Here is a 22,126-nt window from a genome sequence, read left to right on the forward strand (position 1 = left end):
TAGAGCAGATTTTCAGCCAGTTCATCTCATGATGAGAAAAACAGAAAGCCAGCTTATGCATGAGATGAGCTGTAGCAGGAGAGAACATGATGAGTTTCACACACAACTAATGAAGTAACAGCATTCGTTTCCTGACAACAGAGCTGAATCTCATGATTTTTTGCAATTAAATGGGAAGTGTTTTTGCATAAAGTTTCTGAAACTTTTTCTCAGGTTAGCAGATGCAATCCAAAATGCAGAACAGCCAAGGGGGGTAGTTCAAAAGGTCTTTATTAATGAAAAAGAAAGCAACAAACGTCAATCAATAAATCCAACACAGAATCTGGGCTAAAACGAAAGCTTACTTTACAGCCAATAGGGATGGAAATATAAAAGAGACCCATGGATTAGATAAAGTATATACAAGGCAAGGCAAGCTTATTTACAGTATATAGCACATTTCATACACATTGGTAATTTAAAGTGTTTTACATAAACAGTAGTAAAAGAGACAAGGATAAAAACAACAACAACAACAACAACAACAACAAAGAAGAAAAATGATTAAAAACAGATTAAAATGTGTTTAAAAACAATGAAAAAGAAAAGAAAAACATAATAGAGCGATCTGTCAGACATAGCAAAATGCTCATTCAGTAAAGGCACAGCTACTGTAAACTGATGTGTTTTCAGTCTAGATATGAATGTGCCTAATGTTGGAGCACATCTGATCATTTCTGGAAGATGATTCCAGTAGCGAGGGGTGTAGTGGGCGAAGGCGGATTCATGCTGAAATATTTGTAGTAAGCTTTTAATTATGTAAATGCCATCACAATTTCATTAGGCTGCCAAAACTTGAAACACTTGTTCAATGGTTTGCCACTAGGGGAGATCAATATTCATGGGTTCATCCAGAGCATTAAGGACTAACGAAGAACCATTGATATTTTAAATTTAGAAATTTGGCAGTTCGATTCATGCTGCCAATCACACATTTTAAGCAAAAACAAGTACATACTTCAAGATCATATTTGTTTTGATAGCAGCACCATTTTGAACTTTTGATACTTCTTTTGACAATTTTAACTTCTTTTTTTTTGTAATTGCATTTGTCATTCTTGTCTTCGTACTCCATGTATTTAGGTTAAGAGGTATGAGTGCTATGATAATGTTTTCCGCTTGTTAAGTGTGAAGACGTCACGCGAATTGGCTTCTGGGTCCAAGCACACTATCAAACTGTATGGGGAGACGTAATAAACGTTTACCATGCGATGTAATACTTTCGAAAATCATGATTGCAATATAAAATATATATGCATGCCTAATATCCGATGGCAATAAAGTGATAAAATCTTAATAAATTGTCAAAATATTTATGACTGAATGCAGTCCAGAGACTGTAGTGTACATCATGACTTTATTTTAATTGTGAATTAATATCACACTTTAATGTTGGATATGACTAAAAAGTGGTCATAAGCGAATATATTTTCAATTCAAATTAGTAGCGGCCCGGAAACAGTATTCCATATGTCATGACTTCACTAGCGGATATCAGTAATTGCAACATATACATTTTAAATGTTTAAATGTCCAAATTAGGGCAACACAAAGGCTCAGAGGTTAGGACTTTTATCTGAAAGCAAGAAGGTCGCTGGTTCTAGTCCTGGCTCGGTCAGTTGGCATTTCTGTGAACAGGATTGAAATGTCCAAATTGTAAGTTTTAGCATATAACAAAACCTCTTAATATTGTAACTGTGAAGCATATTTTACTTACTGTGTGTAAACTGTTAAAAAAGTTGACTCAACTCAAAAATTGTAAGGCAACTTGCTGTAGAGCTTATTTGCATTTACTTAACTTTCAACCCAAGTACTGCACTTGACTTGATTCAAGTTGAGTCAACTCAAAAAAAGCTCTGCAGCAAGTTGCCTTACAATTTTAAGTTGAGTCAACGTTTTTCTTTACAGTGTAAAACATTGACTACTTTGGAAAAAATCTTGGTTGCCCTAAATCTTTAATCTGAATCAAATTTACCTTATGAGTCCATTGAACTTATATTATGTTAAAGTGACTGAAAACGGGCGACGTAGTGGCAAGAAGGTCGCTGGTTCGAGCCTCTGCTTAATTGACGTTTCTGTGTGGAGTTTGCATATTCTCCCTGCGTTCGTGTGGGTTTTCCTCCGGGTTCTCCGGTGTCCCCCACAGTACAAAGACATGCGGTACAGGTAAATTGAGTAGGCTTAATTGTATGTACTATATGAGTGTGTGTGTGGAGGTTTCCCAGAGATGAGTTGCGGCTGGAAGGGCATCTGCTGGGTAAAAACATGCTGGATAAGTTGGTGGTTCATTCCGCTGTGGCGACCCCAGAATAATAAAGGGACTAAGCCGACAAGAAAATGAATGAATGAGTTAAAACTGCTAAGTTAGAACATGATTAACTTAGTTTAATAAGTTACAATGAACTAAAAACATATGCTGTCAGGACTAATTGATCATATACACTTTTAATTTTCTGTAGCTTTTTAGTTTTTTATGATACAGCTGTATTGTAATTTTTATCAAATAAATGCATTTTTGTATTGAGCATACGATACTGCTTTCAAAAACATTTTAGAAATCTTACTAACCCAAATAAAAAGAAAGTTTTCACATTTTGCAACATTCTATTTTATTACAACATTGAATTAATACATTGTAGTAAAGTCACATTCATTCAATTTGTTATATAATAATAATAATAATAATAATAATAATAATAATAATAATAATAATAATAATAATAATAATAAAATTAAAATAATAATAATAATAATCATCATCATTATTATTATTATTATTATTATTTCAGTTCTTTACTTTTGAAAGTTTAAGCATTGAAATTACTACAGATTTTAATAGAAAGTATTTTGCTTCTGACCCGTACAGATCCTTTTACCCAGCTCTATAGGGATGAGACATTAAACCAGTTAATATAAAATCCAGCCAGACATTCGGCCTGTCTTATCACACAAACTGCTATTTATGGCCGGGCTGACCGGGGTTCAAGTTTGGAGTGATGCTCCACTGTCAGTTTTGTTCAGATATAAACAAGAGCTTCACTCAGTGATCGACAGTCTCTGATCTTCTCCTTTTTGTTCATTTCATTTGTGGAATAATGAACCTGTGACCTTAAAGTGTCAGATATGCCAGTCCGTGGGCAACACAGTGGTCTTTCAGCCTGTTCGTTAGTCAGAGTGCCATTTGAAGTGTCTCTGCAACAGACTACAGTAATTGACAAACAAGTTGTGCTTCGTTACACACAGCCACATACATTTCATTGTGTTTCATGTTGAGGCTTTAGGTTCATACGGATGCTGTGTTATAGACTGAAAAGTATAGCATGGAAAGAATCTCTTACACATGCTCCTACTAAGTGGGCTATGAACATGCATTTGAAAATTGAAATGCAAAAAATTGAAACGGGATTAACTACAAGAACATGATTGGGTGAAAATGTGATTTTCACAGATATCAGATGTACACATTATTCCTTGTTGCATAGTTATAGAAATTGACCACAATAGCAGGGCACAAGGTGACTATTTTATTATTTTACACACTCTATTGTCCCACCGATGGACAGCCATATTACACTGCTACGAGTATGTTTGTGTGTATAAAATAGAAAATAAAACACGGAGAGTCTCAAAAATCTTTCTACTACTTTCTCGAACTACTTTTTTCCACCATTCCTTTACATCTGCAGCTTGTCAGAATAGCAGAAACCATTGTTAATTCACCACTGTCACTTTAGAGCCAGTATTTTAACAATTCTGTATCGTAATATCTAAAATGATGACAAAACAAGTGATTTTGCTCACATTTTAAGATTATATGGCTGAACAGCATGAAATGCCATCAGTCTACAGAGATTTCCCAATATTTCTCTGTTGCAATCGGGAGATCACAATATTTCACTCCAAAAAAGCCAAAGCAAAGCAAAAACTAGCAGATACTATGGTATAAAAACAGCACTACAACATACAAGAGACAGAGATCAACTTAGAATGTCAGTCTCCAGTTTTATAATGATTTGATCAGCTGTAAGTTTGAAAATTTTGCTCAATGACAGGCTAATGGCCACAAGAACAACAACATTATTGCCTAATAAAGCCTCAGAAGTACATCATGTTGTCCAACAGCTGCAATATTTGTCAAACTGTAGTGAGTTTATTGATCTGCTATTACTCTATGAGGGCGGAGTAATACACAAGGGTGAAGAGGCTGTTGAGTGCTGTTATTGCAGAATATAGGACGGCTTTGATCCAATCAAACCATATTAAAATGTTAGAATGACCTTTATGGGATGGCACGGTGGTTAACTGGTTGCCTCACAGCAAGAAGGTTGCTGTTCGAGTCCAGACTGGACCAGGATGCATTTCTGTGTTGAGTTTGCATGTTTTGGGGGTCCCCCACAGTCTAAAGACATGCAGTATACTGTAGGTAAACTAGATGAGCTAAATTTACCATAGTGTCTGAATGGAAGAGTGCATGGACGTTTCCCAGCACTAAGAGGTTGTCATTTTTATTGCTAGGTTGCAGTTGGAAGAGCATCCGCTGTGTAAAACATGTGCCCGAGTAATTGTTGGTTGGCAAAAAAATAAATAAATAAGCCGATGGAAAGTGAGTGAGGTTGGTATCACCTTTAATAAAAACAAGTTTACATTTGTCCACCTTTTGGGTTTTAAAGATGTTTGCGTCACCACATGGGGCATAAGAATTGTACAGACGTGTGTTTGGATAGCCTATAACTTGATTGTTAATTCTTGTTAACTAGCATGCATTTGGATGATAATAATGCATTAGTAAATGTTAAATTGTGATTAATAAATGCAGTACAAGTATTGTTCATACGTAGTTCATGTTAGTAAATGCATTAACTAATGAACCTTATTGTAAAGTGTGACCGAGATATAGGATGCTTAACTGTAAAATTGCAGGGGTGTGGTGTATTATTTATGTCATCACCAGCTATTGGTCTTGCATGCTTAATACAGCAATTTTAGCAGATCTGTGTGAATAAATAGGCATTATTTTGACAAGTATAATGTTTATCTGATATTTTCATTTGATCACTAAGCTGAATAGATAAATCAGATTGCTTCATAAGTGCAGACAGATGCCAGTTTAACATGCTCAATTGACCAAAATCCCCCAACAGGGTCAACTAGTGCCAACAGTGCAAACACAAACACACACACACACACACACACACACACACACACACACACACACACACACACACACACACACACACACACACACACACACACACACACACACACACACACACACACACACACACAAAAACTAAATTACTATTACTGAAGCTCAACAACGGCCAAATGCTGACTGCAAGATTGGTGTGTAATGCAGGGCCTTTTAAAATTATATTTATTTATGTTTTATTTTACCAGGATAGTCCCCTTTAGAGACAAGATATCTCTGTTTTGCTTATTGAAGCTTAGGATAACATTTTTTTTAACAATTCCCACTATTTACTACTTTACTTAAGATATTAACTGTTTATTGGCACTCATTTTATTCTATATCCCTAATCCTACCCAATACCTAAACCCAACTATTACGTCACTAACTATTAATAAGCAAATTGTACATTTGTAAAAATTGTACGTTAAAATAAAATCGACCAAGCTTAGTATAGTGTTTGTTCCATTTCCTAAATAATATCATGTTTAATGTAATGGAGTTTGTGCATTTTTCCCTCTGTTGTCTGCATGATTGAGTTGTGCAACAAAATTGTCTGTTTGCACATAACTGGTTTTGGAAGGAATAATGCTGTTTTATTTAAAACACATACAGTTTCCTGCTTGGGTGAGATCTGAGGGTGAATTGACTTTGAATGGACAAACGGATGGGTTGAGGTATGGTATGGTGCCAAACTCGTTCATGGAACTTATTTGGGCCATATGTGTTACGTAGGTCTGAACTTACTCACCCTTCGTAAGTCATGCCGTGTCTGGAGGATACTTTCAATGCCCTCACTGACCTGCGCTTGTAGAGATTCTTGATTGTGTTGCTTCCTTTATCCCAGCATGAGAGTACAGCAGATGCAATGGACAATGGGATTTTAACATTGTAAGATCAAAATCTTTAATAAAGGGAAAGTTCACCCAAAAATGAAGTTTTCCTCATCGTTTATTTTTCCCTGATGTGGTTTTAAACTTTTATGAGTTTCATTTTTGAGATCACTTCTTGGAATTATAATGTTCTATCTGCGTTCTAAATGATTTTGAGATATTGAGCTTCAAAGATTTTGCCTTCCACATAGGAAACAATATGCGTGTAACAGTTCTCTTTCACACCTTACATGACAGAGACCCTAAAAAATGTTCTTGTACTCTAAATGTAAACTTTCAAAACTCTCTTAAATTTGCAAACTGGGATAAACAAAACAGGGCAAATGCAGATAGAACCTTCTAATTCTGAAAAGTCATTTTCTGTTTGCAATTATAAGGTTCTGTCTGGCATGGAAGCAATATTTATGAAAACAAATACAATGACAAAAAAGGGGGAATTAGGATGAATATTGTTTCATGATGAATTATTGTTTCAAACATATAAGGATGTGCTAAATATTTTGTCCAGTGCAGATGTTAGTTTTATCTAATTAATATAGTAATATTTATTGAATATATGCTTTATATGAACTATTGACTTATATTTATTGAATTATATGCCCCATGAATTAAATGAAGAATTTGCCCTTTAAGGCTTAATATCAAATTAGCAGACTTTAAAAAAACAGACAATGAGCAAACGAGTTTAACAAACACTGAAAATGTTTCACTGACTATAAATGCACAAATAAAAATATTTCACATTTAATGTATAATATTTTAAGATACGTTTCTTTTTCAACAATGCAAACTTTAACATTTCATCTCAATGTCAAGGTTTCTAAATAATCCCATTTCCACACATCTTTTCAGTTTCTTTTCAATTTTGTGTGGTGCGGCATTATTTAGTCAACTCTGATTTTGTGTTCCTTTTTGGTCGTTCCTGCTGTGAAGGGAGCAATCCGGCGAATGACAAAGAAAGCGGATCCTGATTGGATTTGTGCGTGCATTCGAAATGCTGATTGGTTCACAAAAAGAACCTTATAGAGACTCAAAGTGCGACTTTGTAGATAAAACCTGTTTTTTTTTTTTTTATAAAAAGTTTTAAAATGTAAAACAATATATATATATATATATATATATATATATATATATATATATATATATATATATATATATATATATATATATATATATATATATATATATATATATAAACATCACATGATGTAAAAACATTGCCATTTAATAAGAACCCGATTTTGAAAAAAAAAAAAAAAAACAACAACGTCAGATAGAACCTTATAATTCTTAGGTGACGAAGTGAAGCATAAGTTATGATTGAATTTTCATAATTTATTAAGTGAACTATTACTTTAACCCCTCTGGATGACTTGTATAGGTTATGAACACTAGCATAATGCTAGACTGTACACTGTAAAACCCAATAAATGAAGGTAACTCAAATCATTTGAGTAAACCAATTGCAACAAACTATTTCAAAACTAGTTCAAAACTAATGAATACTGTGAACTTAATCCATTTAAGTAAATGAAGCAATTTGAGCACAGTAAAACCCAATAAATGATGAGAACTCAAACCACCTGAGTACTGTAAAACCCAATGAGTTAAGTCAACTGAAAGCGTTTGAGGAAACCGATTGCAACAGAATATTGATATTTCATTAAACTCATTACAGTCAACAATTCACTTTTCAAATGAGTAGAATTGACTTTCAGCAAATTTTGAGTTAACTACACTCATTTCATTTGATAAAGTTGACTATTACAGTGTAAAAAAATAATGTTGTGAAGTTTTTTGAGACCAAATTTAATAAATAGAAATTAGTGCAAAGGTTTAATCCAAAAATGTGGCAAAAAGTGCAATTTTTTTGCTAATTTTTATAATGTCTAATGCAACATTAACTTGCACAAACAACCAGAAAAGGTGAAAGTAAAATGTGTAATCGAGCTACAGCTCAAAGTGTGGTGCAAAGTGTGTATATACATGCTTTTTAAGCATTAAATAATGACAGATTTAACCAATGATCACAAGTTAAATCACCTTAGCTAATGTTTTATTGCATGTCTTCAGTAAATCCTGACAATATTTATTAATGCTGGCACAAGCTGTTACTAGGAATTTATGAGTGAAACATTTTGTATAACATTTACGTGTGCATAGTTTTCAATTTTATCCTTGTGTGACGTCTGCTAGAGAAGTCTGAACTCTACCGTCTAGGGTATGAATGTTATTAAGCTATTTTCTCATTAAAGTCTAAAAGCCCTGTCCTCTTCACTATGTAATTAATGCAGTGACATTTGAGTGCATGCAATGTCCAACATCTCAACTGCTGCATATTCACCCATTACATACAAGTGTATTATTCAGAAATTTATAGTACGTTTTTTTTTTTTTTTGTGCAATTTTCACAATATCTACACTATTCAGGCTAAAGAATGGCATATAATAGCTCATTAATACATCAATTAAGATGCACTTTAAAGGAGCAATCCACTTTTTTTTTTTGACATTGCTCATTTTACTACTACCATAGTTTTAAACAGTTTGGTTTAACTATGTCTGAATTCATTCAGCTAGATTAGAATAGACCATTAGCATCTCATTAAATTTTTTTTTGATAATTTTCCTATTTATAGCTTGAAATTTCAGTAGTTACATCATGTGCTGCCAGAAAATGAAATGTTTTTTTTAAGTCCATATGCAACATAGGCTCGTAAAAATGTACCCTCATATCTGAAGAGCGCAAATTATGTAGCCAGAGATGTAGCCAGAGGTGTGTTTGACTGCATTTCATCTATGAAACGACTGCTACAAGAAGGTATGATGTTTCGGACAGTTTCTGTTTCTTTTATTGTTACTAGCTGACTGCTTACCACTGTGTGGATGGCTTTTCCACTGTTATCAGTTTTCCTAGTGGCTCGCCACATATGTTGCAGAGAGAAGTTGATTGCAATGACTGGGTTCGAGTCTGGTGAATAATGGTTCCAGAAAGCAGATAAAACAAAAACAAAAGGCAAAAAATAAAATAGACGAGTAAATAACAGGGTGAGAACATGGTAAGATCTAAAAACGTGGTAAAAATGAGGCGGCCGCGAAGGCTTTTCTATTTCTTGATTGCTTTCGAAAACACTGTTGGTTAGGTTTAGGGAAGAGGGTGACTGGGTTGATCTGTGCTTTTGAAAAAACTATCGGTTGGGTTTAGATGGGGGAAGTGTAGGGGATTGGTTGTTTGGTGTCAATTAGTCGACTGTGGCCTGGTGGATTTAGGCAAGAACAGCAGGCACGAATGGCACTCACAAAAGAAATTTGAGATCTCAAAAATTTACACAGGATTTGCAAAAACTAAAACTGCATAAAAACAAAAAACAAAAAAAAGTACCTCCGGGACGTATTTCACACTCTCCAGAAATGCATACAGGGGTACGTATCAATAATGAGCCTGGGTTATTCATATGGCAAGCAACTATATCATGGTACAGCGGCAAAGTGCCTTGATTATTATGCTGGATTGAGAATAAACATTAAGCATTTGGATCAAAACCTTTCATTAAAGTTGTCCTTAAACTAATTTCAAGAGTTCACACAGCTGATTATTGATTATAAAGCATGTTTGCCATGCTGTCCTGGGAGAGAGCCCTGAGCTTATAAGATCCTTGAGCCTTAGGCTCCTTCCCATTAGCAGGGCAAGAGGAGAGTTTGAGCTTATGTAGATCTTGATGAACTCCCTTGACTTTTAAATGGCTAATGCCAGATTACAGGGATGACTTTACTGCTAAAAAAACTCATCTATAGTGCCAATTTGGTATGGTCAATTTACTATCATGTGTTTTTGGACAGTGGGTGGAAAGCAGGGAACTCAGGGGAAACCCACGCCAGCTTGAGGAGAACATGTAAACTTTGCACAGAAATGTCGACTAGTCCAGTAAGGACTTTAAGCAGTAATATTCTTGCTGTGAGGCAGCAGTGCTAACTACTGGGCCGCCGTGCCACCCTATTAAGGAAATGGGGGGAAAAGTAGAGGTGCAAGGGGGGATTCTTCAAGGCAAACATAACTGAGGTAAGAAACTATTTAAAGTGAGTTAGGAATTGTCTGATTGGTGAATCATGTGTTATCTAATGAGGGACCAACCATCGTCAATTATAAGCATGTGATTCTCTCGAAGCTAGTTTATGAATAAACAACAAGAATAACACCCATTCTTGTCAATTTAGTTTTTTTTTTCTTCAATTCAAATGTTGACTACAGTAGTTTTTAGTTATATAGCCATATATAACTATAGAGGAGTCTAGCTTTAACACTGGTTATTTTTGAGCGAGATGCTAATGGTGTAATCTGATTCAATAATCAGGTAAAAGTCAAAGATCATGCACTGTAAATCCCAACTGTCAATATATCAAATGAAATTAGTGTAGTTAACTCAAAATATACTGAAAGTTATTTCCACTCACTTGAAAAGAATTTTGAACTCAGTTTTGAAGGTAATGCGTAAATTAAACACCTCATTACTTCAACTTAAATGGAATTCACAGTACTCATGTAGATTCGTTTTTTTTTTTACTCAAATGGTTTGTTGCAATTGGTTTCCTCAAATGGTTTGTACTCAGTACTTGGTTTGAGTTCTCTTCATTTATTGGGTTTACTGTGCTCAAATCACTCCATTTACTCAAATGGATTAAGTTCACAGTACTCATTAGGATTCGTTTTTGAACGTAAATGGTTTGTTCCAATCGGTTTCCTCAAATGGTTTGAGTTACCTTAACTTTTTGGGTTTTACATTGTGGTAAAAGTCAAATCCAGGCGAGGATTAAAATGAGCCTATTCCAAAAAATGTGGAGTGTTCCTTAACTGTTTGTTAATAAACTATGCATATGGCTTTACAGTCACATCTAAATTTATTTGTAAACCTCATTTTGCTGTGATAAATTTGTATCTTCTGCCACAAATATTATAACATCACCTCCGTCATGCATGAGTTCTCAGACGGGAACAATGCAGCACTCACTGCTTCACTGACCAGCACTTCATGTGAAATTCTTTTCAGTCTGGATTAAATGGGCAAAAAAGGACACAAGATTCGAGGACACAATTCACTACCTTCCAAACTTTTAAACATGGTGTTCTATAGCGGATCACTCAGGACAGAACGTTCCCTCCATTGTAACCACACAAGCAAAGTCTTTTGTGCGGAATCAATGTATTTGGGTGTTAATGAATGCTTTTATAGAAAACGACTGCGATTAAAGCACTAGTTGTATGTTTTTCCCATCGCTGAGTGAATGGTAATGAGAGGATGGGGTTATATAGCTATTGATAGATAATCCATAAAGCTGGCACTTGTGCAGACCGTCTGGAAGATCTGAAGACTGTCTGCAAGCAAAGGGGAGACATTGTTATCATTCAGGTAGTGGTGCCAGGTCATTACTATAACACGCTAGTTCATGGGTTCATTGGCTGTAATCGAGGTGGAGGATCATCTTGATTACTGAGAGATTAAAACGAACGATCAATAATTTCTTGGAAATCTGGGGGGGAGTGGGGAGATGGACCTCTGTCATATCCATGCTGCTAAAAAAAAAAAAAAAAAAAGGGAAAAAGTCAAATGTTTCGTAAGTGCTGGGATCACTTTTCTTCAGTGGCGCTTGTTTTCCTGGGCTGTTTCTTATTATTATGTAAGGTTACGGTCTTTCTTTGTTTTGCTATGGTGCGCTTTTTCTTTCCTCTGCCAAAATGATTTTGTAAGTTATGCAAAGTTATGTAAGGCTCGTAACAGTTAATAGAATCCTGTTGAAGCGTCTCCCCTGAGTTCATATAGTAGCTAACTAATCTGCTCCATCCAAGACTTGACACTTGGAAGAACCGCACGTCCTCCGTTTAACAACGTCCTCGGTTTGGAGCGTGCACAAAATCAATGGAGCGTGGGATAAAAACACGTTTTACTATTTGCATTTGGGCTTTATGATATTGTTATGTAACAAACGCAGCGGTGATTTATGCGACACTCTTTAAAAACATGTGGAGTGTTTTTATCCACCGCATTGCATCACTTCTCATCCGCTTATTTGACATGTAATGCGCTATTTTATAAATTCCCCTCAAAGCCTTTCTTGTCTGTTGTGGAGAAAAAAAAAAAATAAGCCTGAGGTTTTGACGTGGATTACATGTCCTCCTAAACACAGCTTGACACAGACGGACGTGTAATTCTATGGACTCTTGATAAGACAAACTTGTCTAGCAAACAATGTCAACTCCGCCCACTCAACACATTTTCGGGCTCCAGTCGAGCGGCGTGGGAGTATTCATTCAATATGTTTTTGTGTGGACCGTCACTGAGTGTCCAGCTCCAAAACACACTGTAACTGAGTCTGTGTTGGTGTGGTGGGACATTCTGTTTGCTGAGTACACAGCGTGCAGTGAACACTCCTGTTAAACTTAAATCTTTTCAAAGAAGCCATGGAATTCTGGCGAAATAGTCATACGTGGAAAGCTCAGATTATTTTGATTGTGCGTTGAGAGCTTGATAACAAATCTAGAATGACACTTTGATCTGAATTGGGTGCAGGGTCATGGTGCAGTGGTGTGGAAACGTCTCATAGCACTCACTTGCACCACGATGGCAAAAAAAGCTCCATTATGCTTTTTATGGATATTAACATTTCTGTAGGGATTAATATTGCTGGATGTGAATGTAAATGGTCAGCAAAGTTTCAAAAATATATGTAAATGGTAACTGGAGTTTTTAGGAGACACTAGAGCAACTATTGATGAGAGCAGTATCCCTGCAGGCACAAGACATCAACATGACGTCATATTGTCATCATATTGTCGTCCAACCTCTGGTTGACTTCAGAACTGAACGTCAGGTCGACGTCAGTGTCCAACGTCCAACCTAAAATTAACCAAATATTATGTTACACCTTGACATTGTGTGGATGTTTCCACTATGACACCGATCAGACGTTGGATTGTGGTCACTTTCCAACACAACCTAAAATCAACCAAATATCAACATAATTTGTTGTTGTTAATGGACGTCAACATAATGTTGTCCTTAGACGCTGGCTAGACATTGAATTTTGGTCACTTGATGTAATGACCTAAATCTAACCTAATATTAGTGTCTTATGATGTTATGTGCCGACTGGGATCATTTCTAGCAACCAATGCTTATTGAAAATACATGTAAAATACGTTGCTTCGGGTACTTTTCTTTGTACATTTCAGACAACAAATCCTCTAGAGCTGGGGTTTTCAAACTTTTAGGACAACCCATAACCCCTCCCCCACCCCAGGCACCCCTCCCTCAGCCAAAATTATAATGCATGTGCATTAACATATTACGTGCTGCGTTTGAAGTGCGTAGCATTAATTACATTGAAACATAAATATACAGATTATCTAATTCAGTGTGATGGCTTAGCCTGTTTCTGTGAGGAACACATGCTAATCTGTGGTTGGATTCCTGACACGACTAACCGTAAATCATCTTCCACTGCCAATAAGTGTGAGCTATAGCATACTTTCTTTTGATGTACATGCAAACAGAAAATACCAACCCAGGCTAATTCTGGAAACGTAGCCCTGCGATCCTGGGAGGTTTGTATGTGTGCAGTTTTTGTTTTTGTGAACTGTTCGCACCTCGAGTAAAAAGCCGCCGGAGGCCGCTGTCTAGCGACCGTCTGTCCGACTGACTGACTGATTAAATGAATGACTGAACAATTGACTGGGCGGCCGGCCAATCAGCCAACCCAGCCACCCTCCTCCTTCTTCCCTAAACCCAAGTGACGATTTACAAAAGCCGTCCAGAAAAAAGAAAAGCCCTCATCCGATTTTGACTTCATTTTCTGATTTCACCGCATGCTAGCCCCATTGCAAACTCGTTCACTTTATTTTTTGAATGATGTTTTTGACTTACCTGATTTCTGGAACCGCTCTTCCCTGGACTCGGACACGGTCGTACGCCGCTGCCGGCTCCTCCTCCTCCAGGCCTCCACTCCGCCAACGCAACACGACGAGCTAACCAGACAAACTGGCTGCGGCGGGAAAGCCCTCCACACGAAGGTGAGCGGGCGAGCACGAAGAGGAGCAGCGTCACACCGCCCGGTCCGTTCGCTTGACAAATGAAATGCAGTCATACGTACCTTCGGCCACGTAAATCACGATCTCCAGAAACGTCTGCGGGGCTATGTTTTCAGAATGAGCTTGGGTTGGAAAATGCTGCTTCTCAAAGCCAAGAACGCAAAGCCCTGATGGTGTAGTTGAGTCAAAAATTTGAGTATGTTTACATGGGCAACAATACTTTTATTCGATTTTAATAAGACAATACTCTGAAAAGAGTCTAAGTCAATGTAAAAGAGTCCATGTAAACAGCGATTTTTTTGATAACCTTAATCCGACTAAAGTCATAACTGAACTAAACACAAATGTAATTAAGACGTGGAGTATGTATATAATAGTGGCATTATTGAAGTAAACACCACAATCAAACTATTAATGTCATGTAGGACTTTTCGCCACATTTTGTGACAAGATCCACATACACAGCTGTCAGTAAAGGACCGCACAATCATACATCACAAAATGTGGAGTTTTTTTTTTCTTTCCATTCTGCTTTCCATTAAAACAACACTCATTCATAATACATTATTAACCAAAGGCTTTTTCATCAGTTCAAAAAGAGTGTTTATTAAAAAAAAATGTGTGGTAATTTTGTGGCATCTCATCAACACACAACTGTCCACGTTTGCACATCACTTTACCTGCAACTCAGGGTTGTAACTGTCATGGGGGAGGGGGACAATACACAAACATTTACATTTTTGAAGAGAACAAAGAAATCACCTACAGTTTGACTTGTAAGTTGAATCACTCTTGTTCAACACCTACATGCCAAAGCAGCACATAAACTGGCCATTTTGGTATAGAATGCAGGGTAATGTGTGCGGGATGGTCAACAGTGTAATTATAAGTGGAATTACAGATGATGCAGATATTCATTTAAGCATAGGTACAATGTAAACAACCCAGGCTCATTCTGAAAATGTAGTCTTTCGAGAGGCGGCTGTGTGCGCTTTTTCATATCTTGAACGTCTCTCGCATGCGTCGTTCATGCCCGCGAAGAGGAACAGCGTCACACCGCCCCGTAGCGTTGCTTAAAAAAATTAAATGCAGCCATACTTAAATCACAATCTCCAGAAACGTCCACGGGACTACGTTTTCAGAATGAGCTTGGGTTGCAACGTAAAACATGCATTTACACAATAAGTACATTGTAATGAATGAATAACTTCAGTGTAACTACATATCAGTAAAGGCCACTTAATATAAAATGGGACCAAAAATCTTTTTGAACTCAGCCTGATTTGTTAAAACAATTCTATTGCAACTGCTGTGTTTACAAGTACTGAAGAATGAAGCTGAAATTTGCATATGGTAATGAGTGTTTGGTTTCATTAGACAAATCACAACAGACTTGGCAGTTTTACCAGAGTATGCCTTTAGAAAGAAGAAGCTTAAAGAGACCTGTAGTTTCATAAACAGTTATATACAGTATGAGACAACAGATGCTGCTGCAATGTATATTTAGAGAAAATCTTATATTTATTTATGATTTACTTATTTTAGCTTGGGTGAATGTACATACATTATAGGAGACTTCCAAACCAAACTGGCAGCCTCTGAATTCATTTCTTAACTACTCTCGCAGCATTCGTGCTACAGTAGGTTCCTGAATAACTGTTTATATCACGCAGCATATCAGGAAGAGGTGTACTGTTACTTTTCTAAAGTATCAAACAATTTTCACTTGACAGCTGATAAGATAGATAAGAAAACTTAGAGTGCACTGAATGAAGCAACACCCTAGAAAGTACCAAACAAGCTTTCACATAGCAACACTGTAAATATTAGAAAAATAAAAGAAACGGTATTGAATATGAGACTAATTTGTAAACCACTCTTTTATTTCATAAAGTAACATTGTTTCACTGAGGACTTGAAACAATTGAAATATGTATTTTCCAAACCTAAACATGGTAAATTTAAACAATCCATATGCTTTTATGGAGCTGAAAATAAAACAGCAAATGGTCACTTGGTCAAACCTACTGTATATTTAGTGATTTAGAGTTATAGAAATTATGCATTTATTTAAACCTAAAATCGTCCCCTATTTCAGGAATTTCTCAGAGCATTGAAAAGTGCTTTAAAATTCACTTGGGCACTGTGCCGACTTATTTCTGTGCACTGTACACTGTTCCTGGATATACATTTTTGTGGGATATTTATATAATAAGTCATCACTCTCATTAAATAAATACACCACGAAGGACACAGTACATCCAGGAATCATGCATTTTCAGTAGATATAGGGGTGATGGGGTTCAAACTAGTGGGGAGAAAAGTTATTTTTTTTAACTGCCTGACAGTCTAGTCTAAAAATGGCACATTCCATGAAACGATATTTTATACTAATATTTTCATAGAAACTGTTACATCTTTTTTAGAACTCTTTGATAAGCAGAAAGCATTAGAACCTCTTTTATTTATTGGGGATGTTTTACAATGAATATTAATAATCAGGAAAAAAAGTATAGTTTCAGCTTTGACATTTCTCTCATGGCAATTTTTTATCATTTTGATTTAGTGACTAATTTGTCTAAAATCATTCAATCTCATTCGTACAATTTAATGTAATTTGCTTATTCCCAAAGTTGGGCACCTTATTCCCACGTCTCCTTTGTAATGTAATGTGTATTTTTATAGAGCATTTGTTGTGTATAGCCATACACCCAAAGTGCTTCACAATCATGACAGGGGTCTCTTCACACCAACACCAATGTGCAGCATCCACTTGGATGATGCGGCGGCAGCAATGGAACAATGGCGCCAGTGCGCTCACCACACACCAGCTTTTGGTGGAGTGGTGAGATGCTGATAAAGCCAATTCAGTGGATGGTGATGATTGGGAGGCCATGATGGCTAAGGGCTGATGGAGGGAATTTGGCCAGGACACCGGGGTTACACGTCTACTCTTTACGAGAAGTGCGATGGGAATTTTAATGACCCCAGAGAGTCAGGACCTTGGTTTTACGTCTCTTCTAAAAGACGGGGCTCACTGACAGTATAGTGTCCTGTTCACTTTACTGGGGCATTAGGACTCACACAGACCGCAGGTTGAGCACCCCCTGCAGGCCTCACTAACACCAATTCCAACAGCAATGTAGTTTTCCCATGTCTATGTTTCCCAACCTAGGCCTTCCATCCAGGTACTGACCAGGCTAAGCCCTGCTTAGCTTCAGTGAATAACCAGACTTGGGTTGCAGTGTGATATGGCAGTGGCATTTAAAATATCATACATTTTCGCAAAACTGAACTCGTACAAATTCATATGAATTAGCCACTAAACTGACAAAATGTAAAATAGTTAAGTTTCCTATTATGCTGGTCCAGCAGTCATTAATACATGCTAACCAGGGTTAAGGGTGTCATGAACTTACTTATTCATTTATGAGATTTCTTGATTTTAAAATGTGGTACATGCAGTGGGGTCCACTTATAATTCTATCAAAATGTTCATATAAAACCACCATAATTTATAAGTACTAGTCAATTTTCAAATTAGATTTTAATATAGATGTACCGTATTCAGAATTTGAAAGTAAATATGGCTCATTTTGTTAAAACAACATTCATATTCAGTGCAAATTAGTAATACGTAGCAAACAAAGCATTATATATAAATTCCAGATCCAATATAGTCAGCACTGCATCACCTGCAAAGCCTGCGTCAACCTGTGTATAGCTTAAAAATGAACTGGTGTAAAATGAAGCAAAGAAACACCTTCCTGATATAATCTAAAAAATGCTTTTTAATGTTACACCATGTCGACTACTACACCAGTAATGGACTATAATGCAACTAAATCTAAAACAACTAAATGTGATTATTCAGTAATAACTGATTAATTAAATACACTTGCTACATGGTTAGGGTTAGAATCTGAGTTAGGTTTTGCATTAGTTAAATGTTCACTGTAAAAATGCCAGGTTCCACACAAGTCCTTTAAGTTGTCCCAACATAAATCAATTAGGTAAACTTATTTGTTTTACAAATTAGTTTTATTCAGCATGAAACACTTAAGTTGTAAATAAGTAGCTTAAACAAGCAGCAAAAGTCATTTTTGTTAAATCATGCATAATTTATAGTAGTTGTTATGGTAAGTACAAAGAAAATGTGTAACAACAATACACCTGAAAATAAAGTGCTACCCATGTTCAATGTTAAAGACAATACCAAATGAAGATGTTTTGAGTACTGAAACTTGCAGGATGTTATAACAGCTCAAAAAAACCTCTCATAGTTTTTCCAAGATCAAGGGAAATCTGATTTGTCATGATGACAATAATAAAAACAAATGAATGTGGTAGACAAATGTATATATAATGTGCTTCATAAACTGCTTCAGTAACACTGAATGACAATCTTACACTTGTTCTTGTGTTACAGATTATAAATTAGTGCATTTGCATTGCATATCGCTAGATCTTAGATCTGAAATCCTGGATCTGCTGTAACATGTTTAACAATAGAGCAGTGGTCCAAAAGCCATTATTCTCAAGCAACACTCTTTGCTGGAGGGTATTTGTGTGTTACTGGATTTGTAATGGACAAATGCGACATGAATATACATCAAATGTGAAAGCAAGGGCTACATAGACTGTATGTTTTATTGTTTATGGTCGTATGGTCAACAGACTGGTGTTTATTCGCAGTGGAAAGAACGTCCAGATGCCTTTTTCTTTTTTTTTTTGGGAAAGACACTATTTCACCCTCTGCCGTCTCTCAACCCTGTGCATTCCACCCCCCTCAAAGCCAGCCAAAAATACAGGAAACAGTTCAAACTGTTTATATATGAGACTATGCAAACCTTACTCAAAGACTGCAGGGTTCCTGGGATTTTCCATTTTCCATGTCTGTGCTTGCAGACCTATTCAAAGTCCTATATTTCTCTGCATTGGTTTGGTGTTTCCTTTCAGCGAATTTGGCTTGTGGATATGGACATTTTGACTCAAGGACAAATTAGGCTCCGTTATGGGTCGTTCACTAAAAAGGAATGTTGTGTCATTTATTTAGACAAGCCTACGCTATCATTCAATAGTAAGTCAGATTTTTTTTAGGTAGTCCCAAACTAATGACTGCAGTAATTGCTGCTGTACATTCAGCATTGAATTGCAGGAATAAGTTCTATTTTTGAATATATTAAAAATAGAAAACTCCTATTTTACTGTGAGGCAAGGCAAGGCAAGTTTATATACTGTATATAGCACATTTCATACACAGTGACAATTCAAAGTGCTTTAAATAAACAGAGTAAGCAGATACAAAAAAGAGACAGGGATAAAAAAATAATAATATAAAAACAGATTAAAATGTGTTAAAAAAGTTATAAAACAATGAAAAAGAAAAGAAAGACATAATACTGCGATCTGTCAGACGTAGCACAGTGCTCATTCAGTAAAGGCACAGCTAAACTGTTGTGTTTTCAGTCATGATTTGAATGTGCCTAATGTTGGAGCACATCTGACCATTTCTGGAAGCCGATTCCGCATAGTAGCTGAAGGCAGATTTAACCTGCTTTGACCGAATCCTTGGAATTTCTAGTTTATATGATCATAAAGATCTGAGTGACATGTTTAATCAGTGCCTTATTCAGTGAGCAGTCTGTAATGTATTGAGGTCCTAGGCCATTTAGTGATTTATAGACAAGTAGTAATCCTTTACACTCTATTCTAAATGTAACTGAGAGTCAGTTTAAAGACCTGAGAACAGGTGTGACATCCTTTGATTAATCTGGTTTTGATCAGAATCCTGGCAGCAGCGTTCTCAATGAGCTGCAACTGTCTGAGTGTCTTTTTGGGAACGCCTGTGAGGAGTCCGTTGCAGTAATCCACCCTGTTGCTGATAAAAGCATAAACAAGTTTCTCTAAGTCCTCCCTGGAAACAAAGCATCTAATTCTTGCAATGTTATTGAGATAGTAGAATACTGATTTAGATACTGCTTTGACATGCCTACTGACATCACATGACAACTGTAGAAATGCTGGGTTCCACTCAAATTCTTCATATTGTCCCAACACATATCAATTGATTTAAGTGGATTGAACATAAAACAATTAGGTCCCCCCCAAAAAAAATAAATAAAAATAAACAACTCAAGAATTGTGTTGATTTAGCTCATTTTAAATAAGTAGTTTGAACAACCAGAAAAAACTAGTTATAAAGTATGTGTTGCAATATTATTCTTATTAAAATTTAATCTAAAAATGAAGCCTTGTCAACCATTAGTAACTTCAGGACAACTGCACAATAAAATTGTATATGTTAATGTTAACTATTACATTTATTACAATGAACAGTTTTATTACAGCATTGTTTGTTAACCTTTGTTAAAAATAATTGAATAAAGTCCATTCTGAAAACGTACCTCTATATACATTTCTGGAGAGCGACAAATACATCTCAGGAGCTTTTTTTTTCCAGATTTTGTTTTCCCGAATCCACCAGAAGTTGCTGTGTGCACTTTTTGAGATCTCAAATTTGTCTTTCGAATGTCATTCGCGCCTTATATTCTCGTGTAGGTCCACCAGAGCCCGATGTCGACTGGCTGACCGACTGGCCGACTGACTGGCCGACTGACTGACTGACTGACTGATCGATTGACTGACACTCAGACTCTCCTTCATCCTTAAACCCAGCCAACTGTTTTCAAAAGCACCAACTGACCCGCCCATCCACTTCTCTAAACCCAAACAACAATTTGAAAAAGCAATCCAGATAAAGAAAAGCACTCGTCTGATTTTTTCCATGTTTTCAGATTTGACCACATTCGCACCTTGTTATTTACTTGTTTATTTTATTTTTTGGCTTAAATTTTTGTCTTACCTGCTTTTGGAACCGTTCTTTGCTGCACTTGAACCCTGTCATCGTAGTAAACTCCTCTCTGTCAACTCCTCAAGTCCACTGACATACAAGGCGAGCTAACTGGACAACCTGTTACAGCAGGAAAGCTGTCCATACGGAGGTAAGCGGTAAGCTGGTAGCTTGAAAAGGAAAAGCGTCATACCTCCGGGTAGATTTAGTTTTAAAGACAAAATGCAGCCATACGTAGCTCTGGCTACATAATTCGCGATTTTCAGACATGTATATAGGGTTTCCCAAATGAGACTGTGTTGAATAAAGTTGTTAGTTCATGCTAACTCTCAGTGCATTCACTAATGTTAACAATCTTGAATTTGGATTTTAATAATCCAAAATATTAAATGGTGAATTATATTTAATAAATGCTGTTTTTTTATTGTTTAGCCATGGTTTATGTTAACTGATGAAACCTTATTGTAAAAGGACCAAAGCATCTTTAAAATAATTTTAAAATCTTCATCATTCCTTTCCACTTAATCATCATAGTAGTGAATTCATTTATTTTTTCTTTATAATCACAAAAAGATATGTTTGGCAGAATGCTTATGCCGCTTTTATGTGAAAGAGCCATTGGCCTTCCAAAATTAACTAGAAACGTTACACGACAATAGTCCAAGTGAGCTGTACACTATATTCCACACCCTCTGAATCTGTATCTTTGATTAGGTAATGCTTAATTGTTCAACTCCTTTCGTTTAATTTGAATATGCATATATTTAGAGCTAATTATAAGACAGACAAGCATCAATGATGATTAGCATCTTTGATAACCTATTTCAATGTGCACATGCCTGAGTGATATGGACTAAATGGATCCTTTAACTTGGCATTTAGGTTTCTGAAGACAAATTGGCACAGTCTACACATTGATTAAATTCAAATTACCGTCTCAAGGAAGACTGAATTACTCACTTTCTGTGTTTTTCCCAGGTTTCTATATACGCATTTTCTGAATCATTTTGATGTGCTTACCAGCAAAACATCTGCAGCAGCGTTTCTGCACCTGCCAAACTTGCCACAGCAAT

At 36.2% G+C, this 22,126-nt stretch overlaps 1 protein-coding gene and 1 long non-coding RNA gene across 4 annotated transcripts in view; one reads left to right on the plus strand and one right to left on the minus strand.

Annotated features, from left to right (window-relative positions):
• The window catches only part of LOC141378540 (uncharacterized), a 39,943-nt gene extending 26,985 nt beyond the window's left edge, over positions 1 to 12,958 (plus strand). Inside the window, exons 3-4 of one of the 3 annotated variants that reach the window (XR_015513235.2) lie at positions 8,833 to 8,941; positions 9,961 to 11,690. This is a non-coding gene — a long non-coding RNA (uncharacterized LOC141378540). Of the gene's footprint in view, positions 1 to 8,832; positions 8,942 to 9,960 lie in introns of all 3 variants that reach the window. The other 2 variants (XR_015513236.2, XR_015513234.2) reach the window with 2 other exon arrangements.
• Positions 1 to 22,126, minus strand: part of hmbox1a (homeobox containing 1a) — a 664,927-nt gene that overhangs the window by 538,715 nt on the left and 104,086 nt on the right. The window lies entirely within an intron of this gene.

This window comes from Danio rerio, chromosome 17, assembly GCF_052040795.2.
Source record: "Danio rerio strain M-AB ecotype USA chromosome 17, GRCz13ab, whole genome shotgun sequence".
NCBI lineage: Eukaryota > Metazoa > Chordata > Actinopteri > Cypriniformes > Danionidae > Danio > Danio rerio.